Source organism: Melospiza georgiana, chromosome 6, assembly GCF_028018845.1.
Source record: "Melospiza georgiana isolate bMelGeo1 chromosome 6, bMelGeo1.pri, whole genome shotgun sequence".
Lineage (NCBI taxonomy): Eukaryota > Metazoa > Chordata > Aves > Passeriformes > Passerellidae > Melospiza > Melospiza georgiana.
Genome location: NC_080435.1, coordinates 34341656 through 34355986, shown reverse-complemented (window position 1 = coordinate 34355986; position 14331 = coordinate 34341656).

The following is a 14331-nucleotide window of genomic DNA, read 5'->3' as shown; positions in this document are numbered from 1 at the left end:
CTATTTGGATCAATTCTCTCTAGGAAAAAAAGACAGTAAAGTGGGTATGCCTACACATCAAGTGCAATTTGTTTTGCTTACACATAGCCATCTGTCCTGTAGTGCAGACATACACACAGCATTTAGACTATTTTTTAACAAGAATTATAGGATGACATAAATGGCCAGTTTCTCAAGGGCCAGTCTCAACATCAAGGTCAAACTCAAAGCTCTCTGTAGAAGATAGTGCAAAAACTTGCAAGTACATACATTTCTTCTCATCACTGTTATTTTAAAAGATGTGTAGCAACCACAAAATATAATTTATACTATCTGAGAAGTCCAGTTCGGCATGAAGTGTGCTTCTCTATCTACACTGCTCCACTCAGCCATGCTCTTTGTAAAGAATGCCTATTTCTGCTTCTGCATTTTCATTCATTAATGTGGATGTGCCCTTTACACGTACAACAAAGCTGACAAGCAGGTGCAATTGGATTTCCCACATAGCATCAAAACTGTAGTCCTGGTTTCCAAAATAAGGGCAGATGAAAGGCAAGCAGCACTTCTGCACAATTTTTCTATTGTAGACTAAAATACAAATACCGAGAAGAAAACTATGTACATCAATTATCACAGAAAATTCATAGAAGAACTATTGTGCAGCATCAGTATTTTGTGTTTTAATGGGTGTATGTTTCATATTTTGCAGCAAATTTAAAAAACGCAGAATTCATGCTGATAAAGACAGAGTTTGTAAAAAGAGAAAGCAGTGTTAGCAAAAATTGGCTCCATTGTTAAGTGAGTGCATGCTTGCTGAGGAGAGGAAAGAACTGAAAGAGGACGCAAATGGGGGAGTGACAGAAGGTCCACTAAACACCACTAACAGCAACTGCTGAAATAACTTTGTAGCAATGGCAGGAATAGAGTTTTAGGGTTTATTGCAAGCACTATTACTATTATCATTCAATGGAAGAATATAAACAAAAGAAGTCACGCATTCTAAACCCATGAAAATACAATAAACCTAGCTGCCTATTTACACAGAAGATATAAAATACTTCTTGAATGCTTTTTGTTGTTTGTGTGAGACCATAGGTATGTAATCAGATGTTTTTAATGCGATACATTGTTTTATTTTCTTACTCTCTTCTTATATCCTTAGCTTAGTTACTTGTGCCTTTGAGCTGAACAAGCCACAATGGCTGAGGCTTAGTATCTTCTTTGTGGGTGATAAATCCCTTTCCATCTATTTCACTAAGGAAAACTCACATGCATACCCTAGAAAGCTCACTTTCCAGAGCTCAATATAGAATTATTCACTTTCTTCCAAAATCTATGTAGATTTACAAATCTTCTTGCATATAATTCAACCTCTTTCTAGTGTTTATTTTTTAAATCTCCACATACAAAACTGTATGTTTTGACATTGATTTTTTTTATGGTAGGTTATAAGTTTCATGCATAATACTAATCATGCAGCTAGGCTTGTCTCCCATCTCTGCCCTTTAAGAAAGAAAACAGTCCATAATTTGCAATCTCTTCTCAAGTGAAGACTTCCTATTTTTAATTTTAGCAATGCATATGGAGTAAAGTAGGAAGTTCATTGTCTATTTCACCTATGGAAACCTAGTGTATTTGTTGCAGCCTTAATTTTGTCTGTATGGAAGTTAATATACAATAATTTTCTTTACATTTCCTATTTTCTTCATCACATTTGTATTCCTACCTTGAACAGATTGCAGATGGCTATGATGCGTTTTATAGTACTGAAATTTTTCTTGAAATTCATAAACTTGGAAAATTAACTTAACTTGACCTATAAATTGAAAACTCTTAGTACATTCCCCTGGGCAAATTTACTAAGGTCTCTCGAGAAGTTATTTTACTTGGTGGCAGGAGTTGTTAGGCAGTGCAGGAAACCTACATAGGGATTATTACACTGAACTCTCCTAAAGAGAGATTTGAATATTTTATAAATTATTTTTAATTTATTTTTATTTTTAATTTTATGAATAATATTCTATATCATGATGTAAGATAAATTTCCCTGGAATTGTATGGCTTTGCTTAAAGTTCCCCATCAGTAACCTGCATTAATTCTGTACTGCTGAACAATGTGGACAGAGATTGCAATCTACTTCATCATTGTATCCAGAAGCAAAGTGTCCACAAATGAAAATGTTTCTAAATTAATAAGACACTATGTTAAAAATGAAATGTGACAAATAAAAATATTTCTCTGTTCTTAGTAGGAAAGCAAACACAAGTAACTCACACTCACACAGACAGTAAATAGTGCTTATGAAAAACAATTTGAGATGAAAGTATGTAAATCCAAGAGCTTGAAATTAGGAAAGAATGTTCTTAAAAATATCTCTGTAGATCAAATTTTCCTCTAATTCTTAAAGTTAGTTGTTTGTTTCATATCACAGAAGATATTTTATTACTTAGCATTTCCCTCCTTACTATTTTTATTATCATTCTGGTCCTGAAACAACAGATAAGCAATAGTCAATTAACAATAGTTCACAAAGAGTTCTTTCAAATCTTGGGCAAAGTCTATAAATAGACACAAATAACAGAAAAAGCTCCTTCTTTTTCTTTGAAATGCTGTACATAATGACCTAAATAGCACATGTGGAAGTAATTTCAGCATTTTATACTTGTAGCTCTTTATAGATGCGCCCTTTGGGCGCGATCCAGCAAAGCTTTGCACATATGCTTAAGTTTATGCATTTGAGTAGTCCCAAGGCTTTTGTTTGTACTGTTTGTGCAAATGCCACATGATTGTTCTCTTTCGTGTAATACCTTTAAGAAAAAAAAGAGAAGGAAAGAAAGGAAAAATGCTCTCTTAATCTTGGTCCATACCGGTTTGAAACCTCTGACACTCATAGTCACCCAAGTTGTTATACAATTTTGGGGGTGTTAAGAAAATGGGAGGAACTGTTTTATGTCTAATTATGGGGGAAAACAGACTTGATTTTGATAAATTTTCTGAGTCTTATTCAAACTAATTTGATTAACTGCAGTATTTACCTAACAATTTTATGAGAACAGACTTCATGTGAGATTTCTTATGCTCTTTGAGCCAGTGTATGTACAAGAATGCAAGATCAGCACTTTTAATTTTACCTTGGCCCTTGACTCAGAGAACCAAATACAACTAGGAAGTGCAGAGGAACAAGAAAATAGGAAATATTTTTTGAAGCCTTTGACAAGTCCACTTCTGCTTTAGTTTGAATTCTGGGCAGTAATTCAGGTTATCTCTTATTTTAGCCAAATCTGGAGGCCAAACCTTTGCTGGTTTTGCTCAACCTCTGCCCTTTCTTCCTGTCCCACAGTCCCCAGTTCACACGCTACCTGTGAATCTATTTTGACAGCTGTATTTTTCCAACAGGAAAATGCACATCTGTGGTAATTTCAGACTCAGAACATGCAGCTCCCTCTCTTACCTCAATATGCCTCCTCTTCTACTCAGTTATGCTTGTGCAGGCTCAGCCTAGCACGCAGCAGATAATCTCATCAGTGTTAAAGCACACTGAAGACAGAGTATCTAATTATTTTTGTATATTGCCTAAACTTGTAATATATTGACTTGGGTGCATCTTGGAGTCAGGGAAAGGAAGTTAAAAAAAACAGGCTTTTCCTCTTGGAAATATCTTCCAAAGGGTTTAGACAGCTTTTGGTGTAAAGTTAAAAGATGTTATTGCAAAAATGGTGGGAAATGAGCAGTGATTTTAATTTACTTTCATGTTGTTTCCCCACTAAGTTCAATCTAAGGTGAAACATCGTGTTGATGTCAAATTTTGCTTCAAGCAAAACAATAGAAGAGCTCTAAAATTAATGTAGGTGTCCAGTCAGAGGCCTTATACAGCCATTAACAGCAGTACCAGCTTGAGATAATGCATTATAAGCATGAAAAATTCAACAGTCATTGCTGTGTTCTGATCTCTCTCCCTTTTTCTTACTTTGTTTCCTACAGAATCTGCGGCACATTCCCAAACTGGTCTTTCTGCTAGTTTACTCCAAAGAAATGCACTGGATCTGGATCATTATGACTAATGAAATTGCTGAGAAGTGATTTTTTTTGTCAAAATATAATGCCACTCTAGAACTTTCACCATACATTAGGACTCTGTAACAAGGGCTTATGGTTGCCTGAGGCATAACTTTGATTCAGCTTCATTCCATCTTTAGCCACCCAGTTCAATGCACCACTGTAAGATGAGCTGAATACTGAAATTCATTGCAACTGGGAGATGAATGATATTTTATAGCTATATACTGTAAAATTGTTGGGTCTTTTGTTATCATCTATTGACTTCCAAAAAAAATGAAAAAGCTCTCTGAGCCCATTTGGAGCATAAAAACAAATTATAATAGCATTAAGGCACAGAGTGCTGTGTTAAAGCGAGCTGTTGTGCACACTGTGCTCCAAATTCCACTGTAAATTTGCAACCCACAGGTTGTGGCTTAAGCTGCAAACCTGTGGACGCAATTACTGTTGGCCAGCATGCTTTTTATGTGACAAATCACTTGGCTGGCTTAAAAATCAGATCTTACAGTCTCCAGAGGACAAGATGCTCTTATCTGTGAGCTTGAGGCTCGTGGATATTTCACACACAGCTTTCAAAAAAGAAAACACCTGAGGTGCATTGATGCTTCATGTAATGAAATCTTTCATAAGAGCAAAAAAGAATGTGACTCTTTTGTTCTGGACACAGGTGTACATAAAAACATTTAATTTCAAGTCAATAGGTTTGCCTCATATTAGCATTTACTGGACTAAAGACATGAATAATTTGGTTTCCCTGAATGTGTTGTTATCATTATCAATTCCTGCAGCCTCACAATAAGTTTTCCATAAATTTAAGATTAACTATTACTTTCTCACCTATAAATAAAATATAATCATCTTAAAAATCAATGAAGGGAAAACCATCAAATCCATTAACCTGACTAAAAATTCCTTCAGGCCAATAATATGAACTGCATTGCACTGGATCTTTCATTTTATTGAGCTATATCTCTTTGTATGGCAACCAGTAGGGGAAAGAAAAAATCAAATCTAAAATCAAAGACTAAGGGGTTTTGTTCTGGAAACCAGTGAGGTAAGGATTGAATATTTTTTTATGCCTGGAGTTAATTTTTTTTCACCTTAATTTGCAATCAGACATAATAAAAAAAAGATATTGCCCCTGGAAGGAAGCAACTTTATTACCATTCCAACTATTTTCTGTACTTTTTATCACTTCTAAATCCTTTGTTTTTGAATTCACCTCCATAACCTTGCAACAGTAAACACGTTTTCTTGTCTTTGCTGACTGTCAACCAATACCATCTGCTCTTTGGAGCCTTAAAAATAGTAACACATATATGGGTCACAACTGTATCCTCTAGATAACCATGTAGCAGATCCAGGTGATTAATTTTTCCACAACCTTTATCTTACCCAGGGGCAGACTTTTGCTATGTCTTTCCCTAGTGAATGTTTCTCATAAAATGTGAAATTAACAAAAAATGCAATCTTACCAAAAACCAGTATTTCATAGAGGACCCGTGTCAACTAACAGAAGGGGTTGTTAGTCAGCTGCCTTGTTTGAACTTGATCCAAAGGCATTTCTACTGTCTTTCATAAACAGAAGTGGTTCAAGCCATAAAACTGTGAAACTGGGACAAATCAACAGGGGTCTTTTTTCTCTGAAAGGAAAGAAAAATAGTGGCATTAGCTGCTGCTTTCAGGACGTCTTGGCAGTGTTGCTCCTCTTAAATACCACTTTTTCGGTCTGTAAGTTGCTGTTCTACTTATACTGTTTCTCATGATGCACACATTCCAGCTTTTAAATCATTGAACATTCAGGACAGTTTGATGAGCTAATTGATAGGATGATATGATATATTATATGTCACAGTGATCTATTTCAAACTCATATTAGATGGAAAACACCAATGTTAAAAAGGCTAGTAAAATTATCCAAGCAAGCACTGATTTCCTCTTTGACTTTGAATGCATAAATTACATATATATATGTATACACAGATATATACAATTGACCAATCTGAGGAAAACACCAAACCAATTGTAGGGAGAACTTGCAATCTAAACCATTTACAGTTGTTTTGAATTTGCAAGCATTCTTCTTCAATAGTATATATATGTGTATACATATATATATATATGTAATGCATATGCACTATCATAATCCCTTAAATATTCTTTTGAAGACACAGCAGAAAATATTTGCTTGGTAATAAAAGGAATCCTAATTTTCTTCTCTTCTTATCATTTCATGTGCCTCAGAGGTTGTGTTTATAGAACACTGTCCAAGTTGTACTTTAAAGATAGAATTGCTTAATTTGCTATTAAGTTATTCCCATAATCTTAAATTATTTTCTTGTATAGAAAATAATTTATTTTAATATGAATATATCTTTTTCAGCATCCTTAATTCTGCAGGAAAAAGTTGTAAAAAAGTTCAGTTACACCTATGAAGTCATTTAAACATAAGCAGTTGCCAAAGTCTGGGGTGAAGATTGGATCCAGCCACACTCAGGCTCTTCTCTGAGAAGGACTTGAGAAAGCAAGGGGGTCCTTTCTGCACCTCCTGACTGAGTGGGAGGGATTCACTAACAAACTTGTCTGAAATTCCCACTCTGCCCACAACAAAGTGAAAATAACCCATTTAGGAAATAGATTTTAATATGATTTTAGTATTCATTCTTTCAAATGCTTTTTTTTTTTTTTCAAATTTAAATTCTCCTGTCTAAAAAGGATTAAATCATAGCAAGGGAAAGGTAAGCTGGGAATTTGAACTGTCATACTTATTAACTCGCATCAGTTATGTACTAATATATTGGAAAAGTTCTTTCCTATTGAAATTATAAGTATCAGTAAAAAAACTGCTTTATTTTGGCATGTCCTGCTCAAGAAACTGTTTGTTTTTACTGACAAAAATATTCAGAGACTTAAGAAACTATTTTTAATTTGATTGTGTTGGGAATTACAAAGATGCCCTTAAAAATGTCTTATTTTATGAAAGTGTTATTCATAAAATTCTCTGTCACTTGTCAGCAGTAAAGAACTGAAATAAAGGATTGCCATTGTTAATTATACTGCAATAGACATTTTCTACATAATTCCTTTTCTTCCCCTACAACTTCAGAGACAAAATACAGGGAAAGATGTCATTAAAAGCTATGATATAAATATTTCCTCTTCCTTGGCCTGCCCATGAACATGCATTAATGGACATGCACACTGTGCTGTGCCTGTAAAATAGTATCAGACCTCATAGCTAATGACAGGGTTCATCTAAAATTCTTTTGAATGACAATATCAAAATCAGGAATATATACCCATACAATAAATTGAATTCAAAATGTTATTTGGTTGCTGATGTGGTAGATATGAGGGATGGCATTTTGATTGGACAGATAGAAAACTTAAATCCTCTTGTGTCTTCAGGAAATGGGTAAAATAAGAATCCCACTGACTTAATCTGGAAACTTTCTTCCAAATACATGTATGTAACTATATGAATTCACCTCCCTATGAGTTTCATCATGAGACATGTGTGCATGCTGTGGGAATGCACTCTGAGGCCAACCAGAAAAATGGATACTACTCAGATGTCCAAATCAAAATGTGACATTTCAATTTACAACCATATCTGCTTCTGGGAAAAAAAGCAAACCAAAAAACCCCCACAATAGAACAGAAATAGGACTTATACACCAAATAAACAATCCCTTTAAAAAATAGTAATTCCTATAAATAGTAATCCCTATAAATAGAAAATATTTTTAACTAGTCATTTTGTAAATATTCGTTTTCCATTAAAAATTTAAAACTTTTGCAGCAGGTATGTTTTGTAATGGACTGTAAATATTTTTGTGGTCAGAAAGGTTTCATGAAAATGTTGAATATTCTCAATCCCTGGGAAATCTGAGCATCACCAAGAATGAGACTTATACCTCTGTAGCAGTAAGGGAAGAGTAACTGGATTTTGAGCTTGAGAGAAGCTCGATTTCAGACAGGACTGAGGGAGCAAATGCCACAGACAAAGTGGGAGCTTCAGACAAGTTTATTAGTGAATCTCTCCCACTGAGTCAGGAGGAGCAGAGAAGACCCCTTGCTTTCTGAAGTCCTCCTCAGGAGTCTCGGTGTGGCTGGAACCGATCTTAGTCCCAGATTTTGTCAATCATTTATGATTGTGTTGGTTTTGGCCGGGGTAGAATTAACTGTCTTCACAAGGGCTGGTATGGGGTGAAGCTTTAGGTTTGTGCTGAAATCGGGGTTAATAACACAGAGATGTTTTTGTTGTTGCTGAGCTGGCCTTGCACAGAGCCAAGGCCTTTTCTGCTTTTTTACAGCCATGCTGGCAAGGAAGCAGGGGGTGCATGGGAGGCTGGGAGGTGACACAGCAGAGAGAGGTGGCCCCAGCTGACCAAAGGGACAATCCAGACCATGTAACATCATGGGGATCATACAGTGGGAGGGACAATGAGGAAGGGGGGAACATTTGGAGTGATGGTGTTTTTCTTACCAAGTGACCATTAGGCATGATGGGTCCCTGCTTTCCTCAGGATGGATGAACTCCTGCCTGACCATGGGAAGCACTGAATTAATTCCTTGTTTTGCTTTGCCTTTGTTCATGGCTTTTGCCTTCCCTATTAAACTGTGTTCATCTCAAACCATGAGTTTTCCAGCTTTTACCCTTCCAATTCCTTCCCCAATGCCTCTGGTGGGGGAGTGAGCATGAAGCTGCATGGGGCTTGATTGCCAGCTGGGGTGAAACCATGACAATGTCTAAAGGATTATATAGCTGTAATTGAACCTTTAAACAGCTTTGTCCTGCAGAATCAGGGATGTTAAACTAAACATCTGTTTATAAAAATAAATGATTTTTTATGAAACAGGTTGGACTGAAAGACCTTTATCAGAATTATTTCGTGCACAGAACAAGAGGTAATGTTTTAAACTGAAAAAGAGGTACATTTATCTAAGGAAGAAGGTTTTGTTAATGTGGGTGGTGAGACACTGGAACGGGCTGCCCAGAGAAGTGGATGTCCCATCCCTGGAAACATTCAAGGGCAGGTTGAGAGGGCTTTGAAGAACCTGGCCTAGATGCTGTCCCTGCTCATTGCAGGGAGGCTCCACTAAATGAGATTTAAAGGATCCTTCCAACTCCGAGTGATCTACAAGTCTGTGAATAATCTCCCTACTATTCATTCATTACATTCATTCATGAACTTCAAACACTAAGAAATTACAATTTGGAGCAGCACAGAAGGCACAGTAGCTTCCTCCTGCAGATCTCTCTCTCTCTCTGTATATATATATACATATACATATATATATATATATCATATCACAAAAAACATTAACCTAATAAAGATGTTAAATATCCGGGGGACTACTCCATCAGTATATGCTACATTCAACTCACATTTACTTCAGATCTTGCAGTATGTTTCTCTTCCACATAATAGACATTGCCTAAACTTTTTTTTTTTTTTTTTTTTTTTTTTTATTATACCACCATACATGTTTTTTTCAGAGATGAAAGAGATGTTGAAATAAACAGGAGGCAAAGCAGTGGAAAAGATAGACAGGAGTGTAAACAGATGAGAAGAATGCTTGGAAATTCAAAACAACTGTAAATGCTTTAGATTGCAGGTTCTCCCTACAATTTGTTTGGTGTTTTCCTCGGATTGGTCAACAGTTTGCAATGACAAATACATGTGTTCTGACACAGACTAGTGGGAAAGTTGCTTATTTTTGCAAAATGGGGTTTAAAACTGTCTCAGAAGGTAATTTCATAGCCACATATATTAAAATGCATGCCATAATTAGAAAAACATTAAAAAAACAATAATAAAGATAACCCAAAATTGAAAATTGATACTGGAATAGCTGCAAGAATAATATCAAGGGTCTTTTAAGATTAATATCTTTAGGGGTAAACATGTGCTTCATCATTTCTAAAGCAGCATTTTCAAATAATCCAGTAACATAATAATATAACTTCAATAAATTCCTATAGAAGTACCAAAACTACTTGCACTGTTGCAAAAAATACAAAAATTTACTAGTTACCATTCCTCTGTCACCTGTCCTTTCCTTATGTGTCCCAAATACTGCACAAATTCACCATGCCACTTTTTCCTTTCACTGGATATTTTCCATATAAACATTAATGTTCAAAAATTAATTCATATTTAAAGCAATTAGAATTCTTAAAAATCTTACTTTTAAAAATAACTCAAAGAATTAAATTTTAATAAATTTAATTTTAGTAAGTTTATGTCTTGATTAAATACAGTACATGAACCATTGTATCTGAGATTAAAATTTGGCACAGATTTATAATTCTTTAAAAAGTACAGTGAAAATGCTCTCAAAACCAGGATCTGTTAGTTTAGCTCACTATCTAGAAAAACTAGGAAAAATTATCAGGGTTACAAAAGAGTATCTTGGTTCCATTGTGGATTATGCTACTTTGCAGAAACTTCCAAAATTATTTGAGATAAAAAAAGGGCATTAAAAAATCAAAGACACAACTTCTTTAGCAAGATGACCTTGAAAAATGACACAGAAGCCGCATCCAAACTGAGCAGAAAGTGACATTCAAAGCCACTTCCCCCTGTGTGGCTGTAAAACACTGTGATATCCCTTAGGACTCTTGTTCCTGAGGCTGTTACACCTCTTACAGAAATATCAGTAAGCAGCACGAACAGAAGGAAGTAGGGGATTCCTTTCAGTTGAGTTTTTGCTGAAATGAGCCAATCAGAAACCATCAAAATTAAACAATCTGCAGGCTTTTTTCTGGGTACCATAATGTACCAAACAAAAAAATCCAAATCTTAGCTTTCTAACTGTATCAGACATGAAATTACTTTGATTTACTTGCTATTAAAGACTACTAAGTATGTTTTAACATAAGCCAGAAATCAAAAGGAATTATAATGCAGTACTCTGAGTTTTATCTTTTGCAGCAATCTAAATTATGTAGATTTGGTATTAGATGTGAAACACAGGACATTCAAAAATTTTTCATCTCGTTTATGCTGTTGGAATATAAGATTTTCTCATATAAAAAAATCATAACAGTTTGTAGGGTTTTTTCTATTTTCTTCATAATTTCGTGTTGGCAAATCCATAAAATATGACACAATAATTAATTAGCTTTCAGGATAAAATAGGAGCACAAGCTTTCTACATTGAATGCACATACAAAAATGCAGAGCTATTACCAGCAGAAAAATTCTAGCAAAATGTGTGCCATTAAATAATGAAATAAACTTCAAAATTGTGTCATAAATGTATTTTAAATTATTACTTGCCAGCCTAAAATGATACAAGTTGCATTACTAGAGCTGTTATTGTGCTGCTATGTATATTGACAGATTATAATTTTATCATTAACAGTACTAAGCCAAAATTTAATTTTATAACATCATTTCTTATTGGCAAGAATCTCCAAATTTTACTGCAGAACAAATTCTAGCATGTGACACCCATTCAGTGAATACTCTATCATTAGTACTCCTTTTTATTCTTTCTGTGTTCAAAACTTTATAGATGTTTATAAAACTATACTGACAAGGCATGATGGAAACAAGACAATGTCAAATATTTGTTTCTGATGTGACACCCAGCTCTTCATGCCAGAAACAATTTTCTTCAGAGCTGCTGAAACAACGCATTACAGTCAAATAATGTCTTTGTTAAATGCTTAATAGTGACTGTAGCATTTCTGTGTGATACACTTCTGGCTCACTTGTGGAAGAACTTTTGTATTTATCATTTTGAGATTTGTCTAGCAGTACTGTGAAAGATGAAATAGCAAGTTACACAGGCCTAAAAAGAGAGAAAAAAGAATTCTGTGATACAAATGATGGAATAAGCAGGCCTCCATAATGACCTATTATTTGGTTGGTTGGTTGCTTGGTTGGTTGGTTGGTTGGTTGGTTGGTTGGTTGGTGGTCTTTTCTTCCCTAAACCAAGAAGTAACAACCTCTTTTCCAAATTTTTGGTACTCTTTTCAGAAATTTTAGTTGCGCAAATTGTGAACGTGTATTTTTGGTGTCAGTAGTCTTTTGAATATGTAAGTTTTGTAGGGTAACTAGAAATGGCTTTCAATCTGTTTTAAATATAAAGCCTCTAAAATCCAATGCCTTATTTACTCTCCTACAATTCAGACTTTCACTGAGTTCATTTAGAGCCCAGTGAGTTCATTTCAAGTTTTTAGATCATACACCCAGACCATGAATTCACTTGAAGGTACATATGTTAAAGCTGTTCCTAACACAACAGTGAAAAGAAAATAGTACCTCCTTCTCCACATTTTCATGTAGTATAGTTGCTGATTTTCATTAATGCAAAGAAAAGAGAACAGGCCATCTGGAACACCTACCTCTTTGAAATTACTTTATCTTCCATTAGCCTGTAAAACCAGGAAATGTGGGGGAAGGTGTGCGTAGGAGGAATAGGGATGGGACACTAATGGAAAGCTAAGGAAAATCAAGATATACCTTCCTTTAATTACAAAAACTGAGTTGATTGTCATTTTGCTGGTTCCTTCACTGGGACCAGAAAGTCTCAACAGAGTTGGTGTGAATCTTGACAACTCCAATCATGATCATGGGGGATGACTATGTTGGGAGCTAACTTTCAGTGTAGGCTGTGTTGAGATTTTCATGGTACATCAAGGAAAACTGTATAATGTTTGTGTGTGAAAATTCTGATTTTAGAAAGATCTAGAGGAAACATGTATTTCTTCTATTTTATGTATTAGAATGTATACATGCATATTACACACTAAAAAACCCCAAAGCCAACCTGAAATGTATCTGTTGTGGAAGAAAAGTTGTGAAAAAAGACAGTGGAATCCAGTCTAGTCAGAGATACATAAATGCATTTTCGATAAAGAAGATAGAAGAACCTTTATGTAAAACATTAGTGATAAATAACAGTGCACATGTTACTGAATGCATGTGTTTCATAGAAAGCTTTCTATCTGATCCAGTCTGCTAGCAATAGGTGGCTTTGGAACAAACACAGGTCGTTTTTCAAAGATACACTGTCTACTGCAAGAATTCTATATGTAATTAATTTTGTATTAGAATTCTTCCTATGCAAATTTTACACCATTACTATTTAAAAGAACACAAACCCCAAACAAATAGCAGTATATTTATATGTAATTTAAAATTTCAATTGATATAAGCAAGGATTCAATATTCTTCATTCCAGTGATAGTGTTGGATTGAAGTTTTTCCATATTTATAAATAATTAGATGTCTCTTTTGCAGCAGGAAAACAAAGAAGGTTAATGTATAGGTGTAATTTAGCAGATTCTTACAGCTTCCCGTAATTCCCTGAGCTTGTTAGTTGCATGTCTGCATTTTTTATTTCCTTTCCCTCATCCTGCTGCTGCTGCTGCTGCAGTTAGCAGAACAGAGCCCAGTTGTAAGTCCCAGTAGTGAACCAATCTTTGCCATATGCCTCTGTTTAAACTTTAAAGTGAATAAACAATCTATGCCTGGCTTAATTAAGGACCTCACTATTCTTTTCTCCTTGTCTTCATGGCTCTTTACTTTTTTTAGTCTTTTCTTTTTTCTGATAGATCAGCCAAATTATACAAAGAAAAACACAGAAACATCCCTTGAAGAAAACCAAACACTATTTTGGTGGGCTCAATCTTAGTTTTCTGTTTTCATGTGGCAATCATTCATTGTCTTCCTTCAAAAACTGCTCTGAACAGCTTTCTATGAAGCCCATCAACATTAATTTACCATATAAAGTGTTATACGTGCAGAAGCATGAAAGCAGAGGGTGAAGGGGTAAGTTGCACTGTAGGACAAATTAGCTTTGCAGTCATATAATGCAGTATGTGTCCAAACTGCATTGTTTGTTTTATGGCAGCTCTCTACATGGGCTCAAGTGAGAGCAGGGAATGAAAGGCATTGTGCCATCCCACGCACCTGTTCAGGCAGCTGAGCTCTGCATCCTCCTTCACAGAGGGGCTGCATGGCTTTGGGGTGTTCAAGGCAAAGCTGGAGAGTGTTTCCTTTCTGTTTATACAGCACTCTGCAACCTCTCCAGGCTCATAAAATAACAGGACTAAGCATAATCTACTTTTCTGGTACAACATTCTTGATTGCAGAATTCTAAACACTGAATTAAAGCAAAAGTCTCCATTCCACTGCCTGACAAACATCAGTTGTTTGCAATTGAGGTTTTCATCACCACTTGAGAACATTGATACTATTTGACCTTCCCTGAACCATCTTATTTACTTAATTCTGACCTGGAATCCATGATGATTTTCAATTCTACTAATCTGG